The sequence below is a fragment of the Pristiophorus japonicus genome, chromosome 1, assembly GCF_044704955.1.
Source record: "Pristiophorus japonicus isolate sPriJap1 chromosome 1, sPriJap1.hap1, whole genome shotgun sequence".
Taxonomy (NCBI): domain Eukaryota; kingdom Metazoa; phylum Chordata; class Chondrichthyes; family Pristiophoridae; genus Pristiophorus; species Pristiophorus japonicus.
The window spans coordinates 306,087,387-306,107,045 of record NC_091977.1 but is presented as its reverse complement, the minus strand read 5'-3'; the positions used below and the strand labels follow the sequence as shown (position 1 = coordinate 306,107,045).

At 47.1% G+C, this 19,659-nt stretch overlaps 1 long non-coding RNA gene across 2 annotated transcripts in view; it reads left to right on the top strand.

Annotated features, from left to right (window-relative positions):
* Positions 1-19,659, top strand: part of LOC139271695 (uncharacterized) — a 74,880-nt gene that overhangs the window by 24,287 nt on the left and 30,934 nt on the right. The window contains exon 3 of one of the 2 annotated variants that reach the window (XR_011594880.1): positions 5,975-6,049. The exons of the other annotated variant lie outside the window; for it this stretch is intronic. This is a non-coding gene — a long non-coding RNA (uncharacterized lncRNA). Of the gene's footprint in view, positions 1-5,974; positions 6,050-19,659 lie in introns of those variants that run through there. 2 annotated transcript variants of the gene reach the window in all.

Sequence of the window (19,659 nt, the reverse complement as noted above, 5' to 3'; positions counted from 1 at the left end):
CAGTACAGTTCCATCCACCTTTCTTTTCGGAGTTTGCCAAATACAAATTTCAAATGCAGCCAAAGGATTTTCATGGCTTTGCCTTCAAAACAACAGTGACTGCACTTCAAAACAAATTCATTCAGTGTGAAGCACTTTGAGGATATGAAAGGTGCTATATATAAATGCAAGTTCTTTCTTTCTTTCTTTCAATTTGCTGTGCAGATTTTGGCAAGAGACTCATAGCTGACATACCTTTGAAATCAGAAACTATCTCACTATGCAAAAATGTATGGCCCCAAAATTCTGAGTCCCACTACTTCTGTGGGAATTTCATAATAGAAATGATGAGAATGCTCCAGTGGCTGTGTGACTGACAATACCAAGCATTCTTTTGTCATGTAGGAAAAAATTGTGCACAGTTTCTGAGAAGGACAGGCTTCAGGAGGAAGGACTTCAGGGGAAGGAGGCAAAGTAAATCCTGGGAACTCACTCAGCTGATGCTGGAGGGAATAGAGACATGGGAGATGGCGTGTGTTGACAAATGGCCAAAAGATCTGAAATGGTTTTTCTTTGTTGAGATTCAAACTCTCGGGAGACCCTTACAAGAACCTAACAGGAAGGGAAACATGGAAACAGGAAACTCATTACATTTCTCATTCTTCTTATCTGCGCAGAAGCCAGAAGCAAGAAAGATGATTTTTAAAATTTGTTCCTGGGATGAAGGCATCGCTGGCAAGGCCAGCATTTATTGCCCATCCCTAATTGCTTTTGAGAAGGTGATGGTGAGCCACCTTCTTGAGCCACTGCAGTCCATGTGGTGAAGGTACTCCCACAGTGCTGTTAGGGAGTTCTAGGATTTTTACCCAGTGATGATGAAGGAATGGCGATATATTTCCAAGTCAGAATGGTGTGTAACTTGGAGTGGAACTTGCAGGTGATGATGTTCCCATGCACCTGCTGCCCTTGCCCTTGCCCTTCTAGGTGGTAGAGGTCGTGGGTTTGGGAGGTGCGGCAGAAGAAGCCTTGGTGAGTGAGAGTCGGAACCAATGGCAGAACCTTCAATATCTCACTCCGTCATGAACCCTATCACTTCAACTCATCAGCACAGATAGGTTAACTCAGGGTTACACGGAAAGTCTAGATGAGGGGTTGGGTGGTTCTCAACGCATGAGGAAGCCAGAGAATGAGGCATGGACGTGGAACATGATGCCCTTGAGTGGAGGCTTAGGAGATATAAGACCTTGACTGTTCATGATTCAGAAAATGATCTTACGGGTCAGTGCATCAGAAGATATGAAGGCACCTCAAAGAGTCTCCAGAGATGTGTGGCAAATTTGTTAGAATCCAGTGCCATCCTTTGTAGCACTATCAGAGAAGGCTTCTCATTAATGCATTCCACCCTGGAGTGATTGGCAGTTCCTGGAACTTCTGCAGATATCTCTCAGAACACAGAGGCCTCCAGATCTGTAACTCCATGGATATATTGAGGAATGATTTTCTGAGGCTCTGGATCTCTTGCAGACTAGCCTTATAAGCCTGGCTTCCTGGTTTGACTGCTGTTTCTCTCCTTTCCTGCTCCAACAAACAAAATGACAAAGATGGGAATTTTCATGAGGATAACTTTTGCAGCCTTCCCCTTCATTTTAGGGAATTCACCAAACAAGGAAGTCTTGAGGGAGACGTCCAAATGAAACTAGGAGCCTCCAAAATAAAAAATAAAAATATTTTGACAGAAGACCAACCCAAAGTAAAGTTAGGAGCTTCTAGCCCAGGTGCGGTCTCTGAGTTGACGCTTGGGAGGGAGAGATTGAATGAAGAAGTTTGTGCAGAGCAGCTGAATGGCCCTCAAGCAGAGGGACCAGTTTGCTCTTGCGGACCTTCCTCTGTTGGTTGCTGTGGAATACTTCGGAGGGTGCAAAAGGAAGAAAAATTTGCAAGAGTGGGTGAGCAGCACAACCTCGACAGCACTTGCAGTACAAGGTATGACCATAAGCAGTCACATGTATGGGAGAACATGTGTGTGCTGCATGAGCTGAAGAGAAATGAGAAGATGAATCATAAGACCAATCTGCAGCTGGCACTTCTTGCTTGTCTGTCTCCTGTATGCTTGCTCTGGAGTTCAAGAGCTACCTCCTCATATGGTACGAGAGGCTAGCAGCTGAAGGTAGCAGTACCTGTGGCTGATCTCTGCTGCTGATTGTCGGCCACTTTCTTCTTTAAGAAGTGCATGATGCGAAGATTCTCTACTCCCTATCGTGTGGGCCGTAACCCAGATATGAGTAAGTTTAAACAAAATATATTCACGAGATGTGGGCGTCGCTGGCAAGGCCAGCATTTATTGCTGATCCCTAATTGCCCTTGAGAAGGTGGTGGTGAGCAGTACTGCACAGGATTGTCAGCCTAGATTTTGTACTCAAGTCTCTGGAGTGGGACTTGAACCCACAACCGTCTGACTCAGAGGCGAGAGCGCTACCCACTGAACTGATGAGGGTTTGTCGGGAGGTAGCACCGGCTGGCGAGGCCACGTCCTTCCACCATACCAACACTATCCTTTGGTTGCCTTCCCTCTTGTTATGTATGTAAACATTGTAACTGTGTAAGACTTGCCACCAGAGGGCACAACTGTTGGAGGCCCAAGGGTCACCTGCACATCTCATGCAAGAGAGTATAAAAGGTTGTCTACCATTCTGCTTAGGCACTCTGGAGTTGTATTAAAGAGACTAAGGTCACATCAGTTTTAGCTCACAGTACTCAGTCTTGTGGAGTTCTTCCATACTTAACAATTGGCGACGAGTAACAGATTATGAACTTTCACACGGTCATGGCTGCCGTTGGTATTTTAGAGAGATTTGTAGAGGGTGATGATTGGGAAGCCTTCGTTGAGTGTCTCGACCAGTACTTCATGGCCAATGAGCTGGATGGGGACGATACAGTATCAAGCGCAGGGCGATTCTCCTCACCGTGTGTGGGTCCACAATATACGGCCTCATCAAGAATCTGCTAGCATCGGAGAAACCAACGGAGAAGACACATATAGAGTTGTGTACGCTGGTTCGGAACCACCCCAAGCCGAAGGAGAGCGTCTTAATGGCCAGGTATCGCTTCTACATGCACCACCGCTCCGAGGGCCAGGACGTGGCGAGTTATGTTGCCAACCTTAGACGCCTTGCTGGGACTTGCGAATTTGCTGGATTTTTGGGGGAAATGCTGCAGGACATTTTTGTGCTGGCATCGGCCACGAGGTCATTCTTCGTAAGCTGCTGTCCGTCGAATCCCTAGAACTGAGCAAGGCCATCACAATAGCCCAGGCATTCATATTCACGAGTGATGAAACCAGACAGATATCTTCCCAGCACCGAAGCTCACTGGCAAGTACTGTGCATAAAATAACCGCTAGCAGGCAGAACTGCATATGGCAGGGCCTACATGTCTGCAGCTGCAAGACCTAGGATGACTCAGAGTCTGCCATCGGGCGTCAATGCAAATCCATTAGCACCATGTTGGTGTTGCGGGGATAATCATTGAGCCCATCAATGTCGATTCAAGTGTGCAAAGGCTGCGAAACAATGGGGCACCTCCAGCAAATGTGCAAGGGTGCTGCGACTCACCACGTGGCAGAGTCGACAAAGGATGATCGATCCGGCGCGGATCACGTAGAACAAACAAGAGAGGCAACTCAACCCGAGGAAGAAGTGTATGGGGTACACACCTTCACCATCAAGAGCCCTGCTATTATGCTGAAAGTCAAATTGAATGGTATTCCGGTATCAATGGAGTTGGACAAGGGGGCGTGTCAGTCAATTATGAGCCAGAAGGCTTTTGAGAAACTGGGCAACAAGGCACAAAGGCCCAAACTGAGTCCAATTCATAGCAACATAGAAACATAGAAAATAGGTGCAGGAGCAGGCCATTCAGCCCTTCTAGCCTGCACCGCCATTCAATGAGTTCATGGCTGAACATACAACTTCAGTACCCCCTTCCTGCTTTCTCTCCATACCCCTTGATCCCCCTAGTAGTAAGGACTTCATCTAACTCCCTTTTGAATATATTTAGTGAATTGGCCTCAACTACTTTCTGTGGTAGAGAATTCCACAGGTTCACCACTCTCTGGGTGAAGAAGTTTCCCCTCATCTCGGTCCTAAATGGCTTACCCCTTATCCTTAGACTGTGACCCCTGGTTCTGGACTTCCCCAACATTGGGAACATTCTTCCTGCATCTAAGCTGTCTAAACCCGTCAGAATTTTAAACGTTTTTATGAGGTCCCCTCTCATTCTTCTGAACTCCAGTGAATAAAAGCCCAGTTGATCCAGTCTTTCTTGATAGGTCAGTTCCACCATCCTGGGAATCAGTCTGGTGAATCTTCGCTGCACTCCCTGAATAGCAAGAATGTCCTTCCTCAAGTTAGGAGACCAAAACTGTACACAATACTCCAGGTGTGGCCTCACCAAGGCCCTGTACAACTGTAGCAACACCTCCCTGCCCCTGTACTCAAATCCCCTCGCTATGAAGGCCAACATGCCATTTGCTTTCTTAACCGCCTGTTGTACCTGCATGCCAACCTTCAATGACTGATGTACCATGACACCCAGGTCTCATTGCACCTCCCCTTTTCCTAATCTGTCACCATTCAGATAATAGTCTGTCTCTCTGTTTTTACCACCAAAGTGGATAACCTCACATCTATCCACATTATACTTCATCTGCCATGCATTTGCCCACTCACCTAACCTATCCAAGTCACTCTGCAGCCTCATAGCATCCTCCTCGCAGCTCACACTGCCACCAAACTTAGTGTCATCCGCAAATTTGGAGATACTACATTTAATCCCCTCGTCTAAATCATTAATGTACAATGTAAACAGCTGGGGCCCCAGCACAGAACCTTGCGGTACCCCACTAGTCACTGCCTGCCATTCTGAAAAGTACCCATTTACTCCTACTCTTTGCTTCCTGTCTGACAACCAGTTCTCAATCCACGTCAGCACACTACCTCCAATCCCGTGTGCTTTAACTTTGCACATTAATCTCTTGTGTGGGACCTTGTCGAAAGCCTTCTGAAAGTCCAAATATACCACATCAACTGGTTCTCCCTTGTCCACTTTACTGGAAACATCCTCAAAAAATTGCAGAAGTTTTGTCAAGCATGATTTCCCTTTCACAAATCCATGCTGACATGGATCTATCATGTCACCTCTTTCCAAATGCGCTGCTATGACATCCTTAATAATTGATTCCATCATCTTACCCACTACTGAGGTCAGGCTGACCGGTCTATAATTTCTCTCTCCCTCCTTTTTTAAAAAGTGGGGTTACATTGGCTACCCTCCACTCGATAGGAACTGATCCAGAGTCAATGGAATATTGGAAAATGACTGTCAATGCATCCGCTATTTCCAAGGCCCCCTCCTTAAGTACTCTGGGATGCAGTCCATCAGGCCCTGGGGATTTATCGGCCTTCAATCCCATCAATTTCCCCAACACAATTTCCCGACTAATAAAGATTTCCCTCAGTTCCTCCTCCTTACTAGACCCTCTGACCTCTTTTATATCCGGAAGGTTGTTCGTGTCCTCCTTAGTGAATACCGAACCAAAGTACTTGTTCAATTGGTCTGCCATTTCTTTGTTCCCCGTTATGACTTCCCCTGATTCTGACTGCAGGGGACCTACGTTTGTCTTTACTAACCTTTTTCTCTTTACATATCTATAGAAACTTTTGCAATCCGCCTTAATGTTCCCTGCAAGCTTCTTCTCGTACTCCATTTTCCCTGCTCTAATTAAACCCTTTGTCCTCCTCTGCTGAGTTCTAAATTTCTCCCAGTCCCCGGGTTCGCTGCTATTTCTGGCCAATTTGTATGCCACTTCCTTGGCTTTAATACTATCAGACAAAGCTGCGCTCCTATACCAAAGAGCGCATACCAGTCATTGGCAGTGCGGCAGTTAAGGTATCGTACGATGGAACTGTGCATGATTTATCACTGTGGTTTGTACCAGGCGATGGCCCAACGCTGTTCGGCAGAAGCTGGCTGGGAAAAATTTGTTGGAACTGAGACGACATCAAAGCACTGTCTTCAGTGGATGATGCCTCGTGCGCCCAAGTGCTGAGAAAGTTTCCATCGCTATTTGAACCAGGCATCGGCAACTTCATAGGCGCCGAGGTGCAGATCCATCTAGTCCCCGATGCAAGGCCCGTTCATCACAAAGCTCGAGCGGTTCCATATATGATGAGGGGGAAAGTCAAGATCGAACTGGACAGACGTCAATGTGAAGGAATCATATCGCCAGTCGAGTTCAACAAGTGGGTCAGTCCGATTGTTCCGGTGTTGAAAAGTGATGGCACGGTCAGAATCTGCGGAGACTACAAGGTAACGATCAACCGAGTCTCGTTACAAGACCAGTACCCGCTACCCAAGGCGGATGACCTGTTCGCAACGTTAGCAGGGGGGAAGTCGTTCACCAAGTTGGACCTAACCTCCGCCTACATGATACAGGAGCTGGCTGAATCTTCGAAAAGATTGACGTGCATCAACACACACCAAGAACTGTTTATATACCACAGGTACCCTTTTGGGATTCGCTCAGCTGCTGCCATCTTCCAGAGGAACATGGAGTGTGTGCTGAAATCGGTTCCGCGCACCGTTGTGTTTCAAGACAACATCCTGATCACTGGTCATGACACCACCGAACACCTGCATAACCTGGAAGAGGTTCTAAGTCGACTCGACAGAGTGGGACTCAGACTGAAATGCTCCAAGTGTGTTTTCTTGGTGCCAGAGGTCAAATTTTTGGGGAGAAAGATTGCGGCAGATGGCATCAGGCCCACAGACTCAAAGACAGAGGCCATCAAGAATGCACCCAGACCACAGAATGTGACGGAGCTGCGTTCATTCCTGGGACTCCTCAACTGTTTTGGGAACTTTCTACCCAGGTTAAGCACTTTGCTGGAACTGTTGCACATGTTGCTACGTAAGGGTGACGACTGGATTTGGGGTAAATCTCAAGAGACAGCATTTGAGAAGGCCAGAAACCTACTTTGTTCTAATAAGTTACTTGTACTGTATGACCCGTGTAAATGATTAGTGCTAGCTTGTGATGTATCTTCGTACGGGGTCGGCTGTGTGTTACAGCAAACCAATGTATCGGGCAAACTTCAACCGGTTGCATACGCGTCTAGAAGTCGGTCTAAGGCTGAAAGAGCCTATAGTATGGTCGAGAAAGAGGCGTTAGCATGTGTATATGGGGTTAAGAAAATGCACCAATACCTATTTGGACTTCGGTTTGAACTTGAAACCGACCACAAAACGGTCATTTCGCTGTTTTCAGAAAGGAAAGGTATAAACACTAATGCTTCGTCCCGTATCCAAAGATGGGCACTAACATTGTCCGCTTATGACTAGGTTATCCGCCACAGACCAGGCACAGAGAACTGTGCTGATGTCCTCAGTCGGCTACCATTGCCCACTACTGGGGTGGAAATGGCGCAGCCCACAGACTTGCTTCTGGTCATGGATGCTTCTGAGAGCAAAGAGTCACCCATCACTGCTCGCCAGATCAGGACCTGGACCAGCCAGGATCCTGTGCTATCACTTGTAAAAAGTTGCATCCTCAGTGGGAGCTGGTCGGCCGTTCCCGGGGAAATGCAAGATGAAATGAAGCCGTTTCACCAACGCAAAGATGAAATGTCCATCCAGTCGGATTGTCTCTTAAGGGGTAATCGCGTGGTTTTGCCAAAAAAAGGCAGGAAACGTTTATACGCGACCTACACAATACCCACCCAGGCATAGTCAGGATGAAGGCTATAGCCAGGTCGCATGTTTGGTGGCCTGGCATTGACTTAGACTTAGAGTCGTGCATACATCAGTGCAACACGTGCCCACAATTGAGCAATGCACCAAGGGAGGCTCCATTGAGTCTGTGGTCATGGCCCTCCAAACTGTAGTCGAGGATCCACGTAGATTTTGCTGGCCCCTTTCTCGGAAAGATGTTTTTAGTTTTAGTGGACGCTTACTCGAAATGGATTGAATGCGTAATCATGTCATCCAGTACATCCACTGCCACCATTGAAAGCCTCCGGGCCATGTTCCCCATCCATGGCTTGCCCGACGTCCTTGTCGGTGACAATGGACCGCGTTTTACCAGCTCGGAATTCAACGAGTTTATAACCTGCAGTGGCATCAAGCATGTCAGGTCTGCCCTGTTTAAGCCCGCATCCAACGGTCAAGTGGAACGGGCAGTCCAAACTATCAAGCAGAGTTTGAAACGTGTGACGGAAGGCTCCTTGCAGACCCGCTTATCTCGGGTTCTGCTCAGCTACCGGACGCGACCCCACTCGCTCACTGGGGTTCCCCCGGCAGAATTGTTAATGAAGAGAGCACTCAAAACCAGGCTCTCCCTAGTCCACCCGGATCTAAATGATCATGTGGAAACCCGGCGTCACCGGCAAAACATGCACCACGATCGCGCGGCTGTATCGCGTGACATTGATGTTAACGACCCTGTGTTTGTCCTTAATTATGGTCATGGTCCTAAATGGGTCGCTGGCACTGTCTTGGCCAAGGAGGGGAATAGAGTGTTTATAGTCAAATTATTGAATGGACAAACGTGCAGAAAGCATTTGGATCAGACCAAACTGCAGTTCACCGATAACCAGGAACAACCTGAAGAGGACATCACCATCATCAATCCACCAACACACACTCAACCAGCAATTGACCTCGCTGTCAATCAAGAGGATGAACCCACCATTCCCAACAGTCCTGTCAGACCAGCCGCGTCGCAGTGCAGCAATGGTCCGACCAACTCACCCAGGCCAGAGTTTGAACTCAGACAATCAACCAGGGAGCGTAGGGCCCCGGATCGTTTCAACTTGTAAATAATTTGTATCAAAGACTTTTGGGGGGGGGGGGGAGTAATGTTATGAATGTAAACATTGTAACTGCTTAAGACTTGCCACCAGAGGGCGCTACTGTTGGAGGCTCAAGGGTCACCTGCACACCTCGTGCTAGGGAGTATAACAGGTTGTCTGCCATGCTGCTTCGGCACTCTGGAGTTGTATTAAAGAGATTACGGTCACATCAGTTTTAGCTCACAGTATTCAGTCTTATGGAGTTCTTCCATACTTAACACCTCCCTCAGTGCCAAATAACTGCTCCCTCCCTTTGCTTAGCTGACTCAGTAAAACCTCTACAGAGAAGTCTTCAAATTAGGGAGTTCTGTATTCTGCTGCAGCATCCAACATACTTCTTCTGGTCTTAGAATGTTGTTGCTTCCAAATTTGAAGTTGCTGACCTGTCTGTTTTAAGTTTCCGTAGCCAATTGAACAATGCAGGAGTGTTAGTTTCCTTCCCCACCCTGAGGCAAGTTTTTAAGAGCGAGTGCTAAAAGTGCTAAGAGTCAACCCAGGACATGGTAATGAACCTGAGGTTGGAAAATAGGATGCAGTCAGAGTGTGTTTGCACTGGCAAGCATAAATTCTAGATCTTGATCCTAAATCCTGACACACTTCTGGTGCAAATTCCGCCACAGAGGAAACCTAGATCGCACTGACATACACGGGATAGATTAAATGATTGCCTTCTGCACTGTAATTTCAATGGTTCTATGATTCAATCTTAGGCCTGTCAGTCTAACAGCTTTGTCGCTAACTGCTCAAGGAGAACTTTCTTTAAGTTTCCCTCAATTCCTTGTCATGCATGTGGCCCTAGCCAAGTGTCACATACTACTTGTTGGATGGCTATTCTCATTAGCCCTGAAATTCCACAGATGTTCTCCCGATCTCTTATAGGAATCATGTCAGGAGCCCAAGAGAATCTCTTTGGAATTCCTAAGTCCCATTTTGTCCCATCTCTGCTTCCAATGACTTCTACCTTTCCTAGGGACAAAGTGGGTAAAGTCATCCCCTTTAACCAGTTATGACATCCTCATTGACTGAACCAGTTGCATTCATGTGGTTTATATCTGGATCCTCCTCTCTCAGCTTGAAGTTTTATTGAATACTTTTATGTTTACCTCTACAGCTGGGACTATGGCTAGTGACAGCATTTGTGATAGAATCTCAAGGGAACTTACTGGCTCTGCCAACAAGCATTATTCCTAAACGTATGGAAAGAGATGAGCCTTCTCTAAAAGACTCAATAAACACCCAAGACTTTGTGTCAAATCAGGATGTGGTGGTTCCAGCTTACGCTCCTCATCTTAAATGTACTAATCAGTAGGATGTCAGCAGGTCTGCAGACAGCCATAGTTAAATCCTGTGCCTGTGGTGTAACATCTGTTTTCCGTTCAGGGAAACATTCCCATGACCTTCACTTCATTTTCAGGGCATCTGCTCTGACTCACTCTGCATATCCTTACTATGACAGCCTATGGGATACAATCCCTCATTTATTTTATTGACTTCCTTTTACATAACCTACTTTCTGTTTTAGAAATGCAGTTCACCACCGTGGAATTAAATAAAAACAAAACATGATCTTTGACTGCATTTTCAAAAAAGCATGCCATCAAAAAGTTCAATTTCATGGCTGACACAGTAAATTTGTACAATAACAATGAGAAGATGCTACAACTTCAACACTGATACCAATTGATACAGATATCTGGTGATGAAATCCACTGATACTCAGTGAAGAGTGCAAAATTCCCAACTGGATGGGGGCGGTGTGGGGGGATTTTCAACCTCTGCCCAAAACTGGCTTGAAGTTGGTGGAGTGGCCCTGTCACCCACCCGAAGCCCTGTCAGGCCTCCCAAACTATTTCAGGTTTGGGTCTCATTTGAGTGCAGCAGCAAATTGCGGGCATCAAACAGGCACCCCACTTCAGCTCACTGGCTGTGGGATAATGTTTTGTTCCTATGCTTGAGCCAGCTGGCAGTTGAGGCCAGTGTGTGTGTGTGTGTGTATGTTGGTGGAGGGGGATCGGGGGTGGGGGGGGTGGGTGTTGGTATGCTGGGGTTGTGAACACAGACCGATATTGGGCTACAGGTGCTTTTGTAGAACCAGCTGGAGTCCAGTGCATTCAAGGTAACACAATTTTACACAGGGGATATCAATTAGGTGTTAGGCCCCTTAATTACATATGAAAATGGCCTAACTTCTGTTTCAGGTGTTGGTCCTGGACCCCTATCTAATTGCCTATCCCAATATAAGAGTGGGTCGACCTGCCTTATACTGAGCGCGTGCTTCCTGCCTGCCATATAGGAGGCTTAGGCACCCGGAAAACGGGTACGGCACCATCAGTCTCAAAGTCATTTGTTCCAAAGTGCTTCGGATATGTTGGCAATGAAATCCAACAGGTAACCTGTGTGGGGTAAAAAGGCCTGGACTCCATATTAGAGTGACAATAGCGAGCAACTATTTATTGGTGAGTTAGCTTAAATGCTTTTGGTCCTCTTTAACTCAAGTTTTAGAGATCACGATGAATCACTAATTGTAAAGCTAACTGACGTGTTATGGCTCCCTGAAAATTCTACAATTACTGTTCCCCTAAGTGATCCAAGTGCAGCCTCCCATATTTGTACTTCAAAGTTGACAGAGGGAATCCAGCTGTGAAAGCCAATTATCCATATCATTCCACTGCATATTGTCTCCCATCAGCTTGGATTAATTGTGTGTTTCTCAACCAGAATGTGTCCTTTGGCCATGATCCAGAACTTGACTGTTGATGTGGAAGAGCCTGGATCATTCACTAGAGTAAGTCTACTTGGTTTCACATGGGTATTTGAAAACAGATTTCTAATGAATGACATTTTTGTCATTGGAATTGGCCATGAGGGCCTTCTTCACAAGCTACTGTCGGCGGATACCACAATCACACTGCAGAAGGTCTTCTCAGTGAGCCAGTCATTCATGACCTCGACCTGCGGCTCTAGGCAGATGTCTCTCCCTCAGGACTCAAACCCGGCAGGTACTGTGCACAGAGTGGCGCCGTTCAGGAGCTGGACTGTAGAGCGCGAACCCTCTCAGGGAAGAGAGAACAGGCCCCCGAGTCTCTTAACTCAGAGTCCGCCGAGGGGGGCTAATCGAGTAGCACCATGCTGGCATTGCGGAGGAAATCACAGGGCTCACCAGTGCCATTTTAAAGACTATATTTGCAAAGGCTGCAGCACAAAGGGCCACCTCCAGCGAGTGTAAGAGAAATAGGACTCACTGTGTCAATGAGGAGTCTGCAGATGGCCATGAATCCAGCGTGGATTATGAATTGTTAGACAGAGAGGCAGCCCAGTCGCACGGGGAGGTACACAGCATGTTTACCTGCACCACTGAGTGCTCCCCGCTGAAGATGGAAGTCGAGATAGAGGGAAGTCCAGTCTTCATGGCAGTGGACACGGGGGCGAGCCAGTCAGTGATGAATCAAGGGGCCTTTGAGAGGCTATGGGACAATCAAGCTGAATGACCCGAGTTGGCCCCAGTTCAGGCAAAGCTGCACACCTACACCGATGAACTCATCCCAGTCGTTGGTAGTGTGAATGTAAAGGTACTCCATGATGGCGCGGTGCACAAGTTACCTCTGTGGATTGTTGCAGGTGATGGACCAACGTTGCTCGGCAGAAGATGGATAGAGAAGATCCATTGGAAGTGGGAAGACTTCACCCCTCCAGCGATCGAAGCCCTCTGCGCTCAGAGGCAAAGCAAGCCCTCACCTGAGGGTTGACTCGGCACCGGAGAGCTGACCAGCATGGCACCCAAGACACAGACCGCTCAGCGCGACTGCGTGGAGATGATCTGGCTGAGATGACCCGAACGCACCTTCCAGGCTCCAGCGGCAGGACTCCGGAGGGAGAAAATCGGATCCAGAAGCGACTTCCCAACTGCGGAGTCAGAACCCGGGGAGAAGTTGACATCGTGGATGAAGAAAAGATGGCGCCTGAACCACGAGGTGAGGCACTGAAGACAAAGATGGCCATGGCCAGACCACGAGGTGCAGCGCTGATGGAGCAACACGTGGCACCAAACAGAGAAGTGGATTGGGGTAAAGCAAGCAAGGCTCTCTTAAAGGAGGCCTGCAACCCACTACAATTAAAGGGACAGTTCCACACATTTAAGCAATGTAACAAGAATTGTAAGTTAGAGACTAAAGGTGTAACGGATCATGTAAAGTGTGTAACTGACCATGTAAAATGTGTAACCGATAATCGGAATTGTATACATGCAACTAAAGAGGAAAAGTCACGCGATCGTGATCGGACCCCTAGAGTGTCATAAGTAAGGAAAAGCTATGCGATGCAGGATTCCCACTGCACGCAGCCAATGCAGCGGGCAGACACCCATCGGGTGCACAAAGGTCCAATGAGCTATAGTCTGCGTCCCAGGGACCAGAGTCATGCACCACGAAGTGTGGCCACAAGCAGCCAACACACACGAGCTGCGAAGCAAGTGACCTGAAGAGGGCAACGGCAATGGTAGTGATACCATGCCCTGGGTCGGCTCCATCTCTCAGGCAACCGATGGCACCAACTGCCACGAGCCTGAAGGAGCAGACTGCACCAAGGCCATGCCCCTAGATGTAGTACCCCCAGAGGAAACAAGCACCAACCAGGATTTCAATCCAAGCGACGCTCAGGCCAGCGAGTCAACAGTTCCCTGTGCACTGCTAGACGACAGCTCCTCTGGGAGCAGCTGGGACCCAGTAAAGAAAGGACAGGGGGGTGGTCACAAATATCTGTGAACCTGCCTGACGCTAGGGACCATGGCAACAGCCCTGAGTGCAGGCTACACGAGCCCACCTGCTTTCCACTGCCAGCAGCGGGCACTGAGCCGCCACCAGACTGCAGGGACACCACCCAGCAGCTCCGGAACTGGCTTGTCCTCACGCATCGGTCACTGCATCGACAAGGCATCTAACGCACTTGTAGCACCACGGAACCACACAAAAAAAAATGCAAAACCCACTTACTTCAACTTGAATGTACATGAATGTCAGGAGCCCCCGCCACACCAATGCGGGAGGGGGGGAGACTGGAGTGAGGAACACACACACACACAAACAGCAACCACCAGCTCACTACTGCACCAACTACCCACCTAAGGTTGAGCTGGCCCGCCAGACCACATGGAGCTAAGCCCAGAGCACAGTCAATGCACAGGCGATTTGCACTGAGGGTTCAGGGGGAGTGATGTCATGTATCCTACATGGTTACTGTCGGTACTATCACAAGGTGTGCCACCAGAGGGCACAGCAGTGGGAGACTTGTAGGTTACCGGTACAGGTGTGCCTGGCCTAGTATAAAAGGCAGGCCACCAGGTGTGATCCTCACTCTGGAGTTAACTAATAAAGGACTAAGGTCACTACAGTCCAAATACAACACATTGCCTCGTGGAGTCATTGTTAGAACATCTAAGGACACAACACTAAGTGTCATTCAACTCGAGGTAAGTGAATGGGAGGAAGTGGATCAAATAAGGTGGTTTGAAAAGCACACAGCTGCACCTTAAAGCATATAATAGTATGGTTCTTTGTCATGTGCCAGAATTTTTGCAATAAAAATCTTTGTGCAAGACATTCCTCCTTTATACTGCCAGCGAATATTTGTTCCCTTATCTGTATTTCATCTTTTCTTGGCGAAAAAAAACATACAGAATGTTTCTTTTACTATTTGTACTGCAATTGTCTTCATTTCCATGTTTTATGTTCTATATTGTATGTGTAGGACCAAATTTTGGAGACTCGGTTATGTGCCAGTTCCCATTATCCACCAAAGGTGGGGGGGGGGGGGGGGGTGAGTTGGAGGAGGGAAGGGGGAGGTGGGGTGGCGCTCATTATTATGACTGATAATGTGGATTCCATTGTGAGCAACACAGATAAAAAGAAAAAAAACACTGCAAATGCTGGAAATGTGAAACAAAACCAGAAAGTTCTAAATTAGACAACGGTCTGGAAAATCCTGCGTAAGTGCGGCAGAGTGAGGGAGCGGGACTCATGTCCACCAAATCACCCCTGTCAGAAAATCATGGGCTCAGCCAATTTAAACAATGCTGGTGGGACGGCTACCAGCAGGGGCCAGGTACACTGGGGGAGTCCAGAAAATTTGGGAACGGGGGTGGAGCAAGGGTGTAACTTTTCATGCAATTGAAGTACTTGAACAGGCTCCTGGAGTAGGTACCAAAATGGCTGGAACTACAGAAGGAAAAAAGCTCGTTTCTAATTTTACAGAGATTGTTATCGAAGCTGTTGGCACAAATTACGGAATGGAGAGGTGCCATAACACAGAAGGAGCCAGCACATGCAGCAGCACAAACCATTTGGATAAAGGTGATGATGGCTGTGAGTGGGGACTCCATAACCCCAAGGAACACTTTGCAGAGTGAGAACAAGTTTAATTACCTCGCCAGGTTAACAAAGATAAGACTGCGTTCAAATGGATAACAGGACAGATAACTGAATCACAGAGAAGAACACGGGCATTCCCTAGAACCATAGTCAAGCAATGCTGTTTACATAGCACCATATCCCTTATCCCAGAAGCAAAGTCATTTGGATGCTCTGGCTCTCCTTTGCTGTTGCCTGATTAATTTGCCTCCTGATCTTTCTCAAATATAGATCATGTACAGTTGGATTCCCGTTCTGCAGACTCAGGCCTGAGCTCAGTCACTAACTTAAAGTAAAATGCTTTCCAATGGTATTACAGATGTCGAGGAAGGCTTCCTGAAAAATGTTTGCAATACATGCAGTAAGTTCCAAGATATGGTCAAATGATCCCACCAGCAATCTCACTGAGCAACATCTCTTTAATGAAGTACTTCCATTAATGGTCAACAGGTGTTTTTGGGATTGGAAGGCTGATTCCAGTGGGGTTCTGCAGGAAGGTTGTGCTTGAACTATATGAACAGCTAGAGTACTACGTACAGTTCTGGTCACCGCATTACAGGAAATATGTGATTGCATTGGAGAGGGTACAGAGGAGATTTATGAGGATGTTGCCAGGACTGGAGAATTTTAGTCATGTGGAAAGATTGGATAGGCTGGGGTTGTTTTCTATGGAACAGAAGAAGCTGAGGGGAGACCTCATTGAGGTGTATAAAATTATGAGGGCCTAGATAGAGTGGATAGGAAGGACCTATTTCCCTTAGCAGAGAGGTCAATAACTAGGCGGCACAGATTTAAAGAAATTGGCAGAAGGATTAGAGGGAATAGAACTTTTTTCACCCAGAAGATGGTGGGAATCTGGAACTCACTGCCTGAAAGGGTGGTAGAGGCAGACATGCTCATCACATTTAAAAAGTACTTGGATATGCACTTGAAGTGCCGTAACCTGCAGGGCTACGGACCGAAAGCTGGAAAGTGAGATTAGGCTGGATAGCTCTTTTTTGGCTGGCACAGATACGATGGGCCAAATGGCCTCCTCCTATGCAATAAATTTCTATGATTCTATGATTCAATTCCACTTTGATGAACGGGTCCTGGCAAACTGCACCTTTGAAATAATGGCATCCATTCTCATGGGCAGATGGAAAGGTGGAATTCCTGGAATTTAGAATGGGTGACACCATCCCATCCTAGCTGCATCATTTACAAGTGACTGTCGCTGTGATGGCAAGTGATTCTTCTTGAAATGTACCCAAATTAATCACAATATAAGGAGACTGAATTTGAAGACAGGCGGCATCAATACATTTTGACACTAGTTCTACAATTCTGCAATTATAAATGGAGCATAAATATCCTACTTCCTATCACTATTGGAAAATGCAAAATGTAATTCCAAAGTGTATATACCACAAACAGTAGCTTTTGGCCTCCACACTGGAAAATCTAGCTAAAAGTGTTTGAACATTTTAGAACACTGTTAAAGGTCATCTGGATCCCCATTTTTAGTGTGGAGAACATTCATTCGATCCCACCCTTTGCAGAGTTGAAAATAATGATCTGGTCAGTCTGGCCCATGGCCCAGACTCTATCCATATTTTTATTGGTAGGAAAATGGCTTTTAAACGGGTAGGGGGAGAAACACGCATAGTTTGCACCTGCCGCTAATGTGGCACAACGATTTCTCGCTCAGGGTGTGGGGCCGCTACTACCTCCCATGAAATTAGTGAAGATGCAAACCAGCATCGCACCGCTCCCACCGGTAGCACCCTGGGCCGCTGTGGCATGCAGCGACATGTTTTCACCTTGGAGCAGAAATTCCGTAGCACCCTGTGAGGCCACCACGGGCGATGTTCACGCCAGCCTCCTGTGTCGCAAACCAGGCTGCACTCCGCTCATGGGGCCAAAATGAAAGGGGAGGTGTGTGGTGCCATTTTGTTCTCAATGGCCGACTTATGGCCAGCCTTTCGTTGACGATTTCGTGAGGTCCGTGCCGCCATGTTGCAGCCTGGCACTCCTTTTCTGTGCTGGGCTGCTGCCACGGCATCCTGCTCGCCAGTGGAGAAGTGGTGGCCCCTCGCCCACTGCAGAGCTTGCAGTGTGCCCTCCCCTTTAATGGAAGGGGAGGGCTCTGTGCTCCCTCCAGCGCTCCGTGGCGCTCCGTGTAGCGCTGATAAATTGCCATGCTTATCGCCCCAGTCCTGTCCCCAATGTGGAGCTCGACATTGCGCTCCACTTCCTCTTGGGGGCAGTGAGCCTAATTTTGTGGCTGGGGCGTGACTTCCGTGCCGGGCGTAGGAAGTCACGCCTCGCCTCGGCTACCAAATTTCAGCCCGTAATGTCTTAATGAAAGAGTGTTTGAAAAACCTGTTTGGCAAGGAAGAAGAGGCCTGTCTCATTTTGTCACAATGAAACTTGTATACGGGAAGCGATGATGCATTTCTCTATAATTTACATCACTGGGCCAGTTACTTGGAAACAAACAAGAAAAGATTGCATCACATTTATTTTTACTTAAGGGCTTGAATTTCTCCTAAGTGATAAAATTGTGGATCTTTACAAAGTTCTGAGCTTCTCTGAGCAACCTTTGTTTTAGAACAGCTCAAGATATACCTGGTCGAATAAGCTTTTATTTCAATGTTGCTACAGATGTATTCTTAATTGGTTTTACAGTCAGGAATGGTTTGGTCATATAATCTTATGTTTTTATGGACAGCTAAGGTTTATGGTGGAAGCCAATTCCATTCGTTGTAATAGGAATGAAAGTCAACATAAAGGGTTGTGGTGTTCCACAGTGTTAAATCGGAGGAGTATGTATTGAAAACCTCAGTGAGTAACTACTTTAGCATTCAAGTGAAAGTGAGACCTGTACAGCCACAAACACAAACCTTGGCCCTTGTAGAATGTAGACTTTATTTATTATCTCTTAATTTTTGAGCTGCCCTCCAGCATCTCCCCAGACAAATTCTTGTCACAAGCATATATGAAAGCATGGAGTGAATAAGAGACATTTGCTCTGAGTGCCCCAGGCCATTTCCTCAGACCATTTACAATCTATTATGGATTCAACCCCACTTACATAATCTCGGGGAAAGTTCTGCATAATTTCACAATGACTTTCAAAGTTCATTGTGTGTCATTGTTTTCTTCTCTGTCCTTCATCTGGGAAACGAGGGAGGGGTCTGCTGCTCCTTTGTGATAAGCTGCTCCAAAGTATTGGAATTCAACATCTCCTAAGCAATGTTCCTTGTAAGCTGCATTCTGTTCTGCACGAACCGTTTCTTTTGGTGTGCGGTCCCTTTAAATTTCCACACCTGCGCGGGATTTACAATGGAGAAGCTGGTGAGTGGCCTTTGCGGGACCTTTCCCACCACTGCACGACTGCGCAGCAGTCTGGAGGTCCCGCACAGGTCGCTCATCAGCTTTCAAATGGAAGAAACCGCGTATGCGCGAAAATTTGAATGATCTGCGCAGCCAATTAAAAGGACCACGCACAAAGAAAAATTACAGGGAACATTACTCCTAAGTACAGATTTTCGCCATCAAAGAGAAAACAAATGATACCATTTAAGGGTAATGTAAGTTTGGAATGTTAGGGTAAAAATGCTGATTCAGTTGTCCAATGCTCAATTAATTTATCTTCCAGACCAAAGATCATTTGGCCTCAGGTGTTTAAAATGATAAAGGGATTTGATAGAGTGGATACAATGTGCTGAATTTTCCGTGATGGTAGCGGGTGCGATCAGTGGTGGGCTGGATGGGAAAATTGTTTTTTTGACAGCGGGTCCCTCAACTTTCCCACGCGTCTTTCCCACAGATGCGTCTGTCAGCGTGGAGCCGACCCAACCTGCAGCGGTGGGGGACCCAATTTGAAATCATTATGAGGTACTTTAGAAACATAGAAACAGAGAAAATAGATGCAGGAGTAGGCCATTCGGCCTTTCGAGCCTGCACCGCCATTCAATAAGATCATGGCTGATCATTCCCTCAGTACCCCTTTCCTGCTTTCTCTCCATACCCCTTGATCCCTTTAGCCGTGAGGGCCATATCTAACTCCCTCTTGAATATATCCAATGAACTGGCATCAACAACTCTCTGCGGTAGGGAATTCCACAGGTTAACAACTCGCTGAGTGAAGAAGTTTCCCCTCATCTCAGTCCTAAATGGTCTACCCCTTATCCTAAGACTATGTCCCCTGGTTCTGGACTTCCCCAACATCGAGAACATTCCTCCCGCATCTAACCTGTCCAGTCCCGTCAGAATCTTACATGTTTCTAGGAGATCCCCTCTCATCCTTCTAAACTCAAGTGAATAAAGGCCCAGTTGATCCAGTCTCTCCTGATATGACAGTCCAGCCATCCCTGGAATCAGTCTGG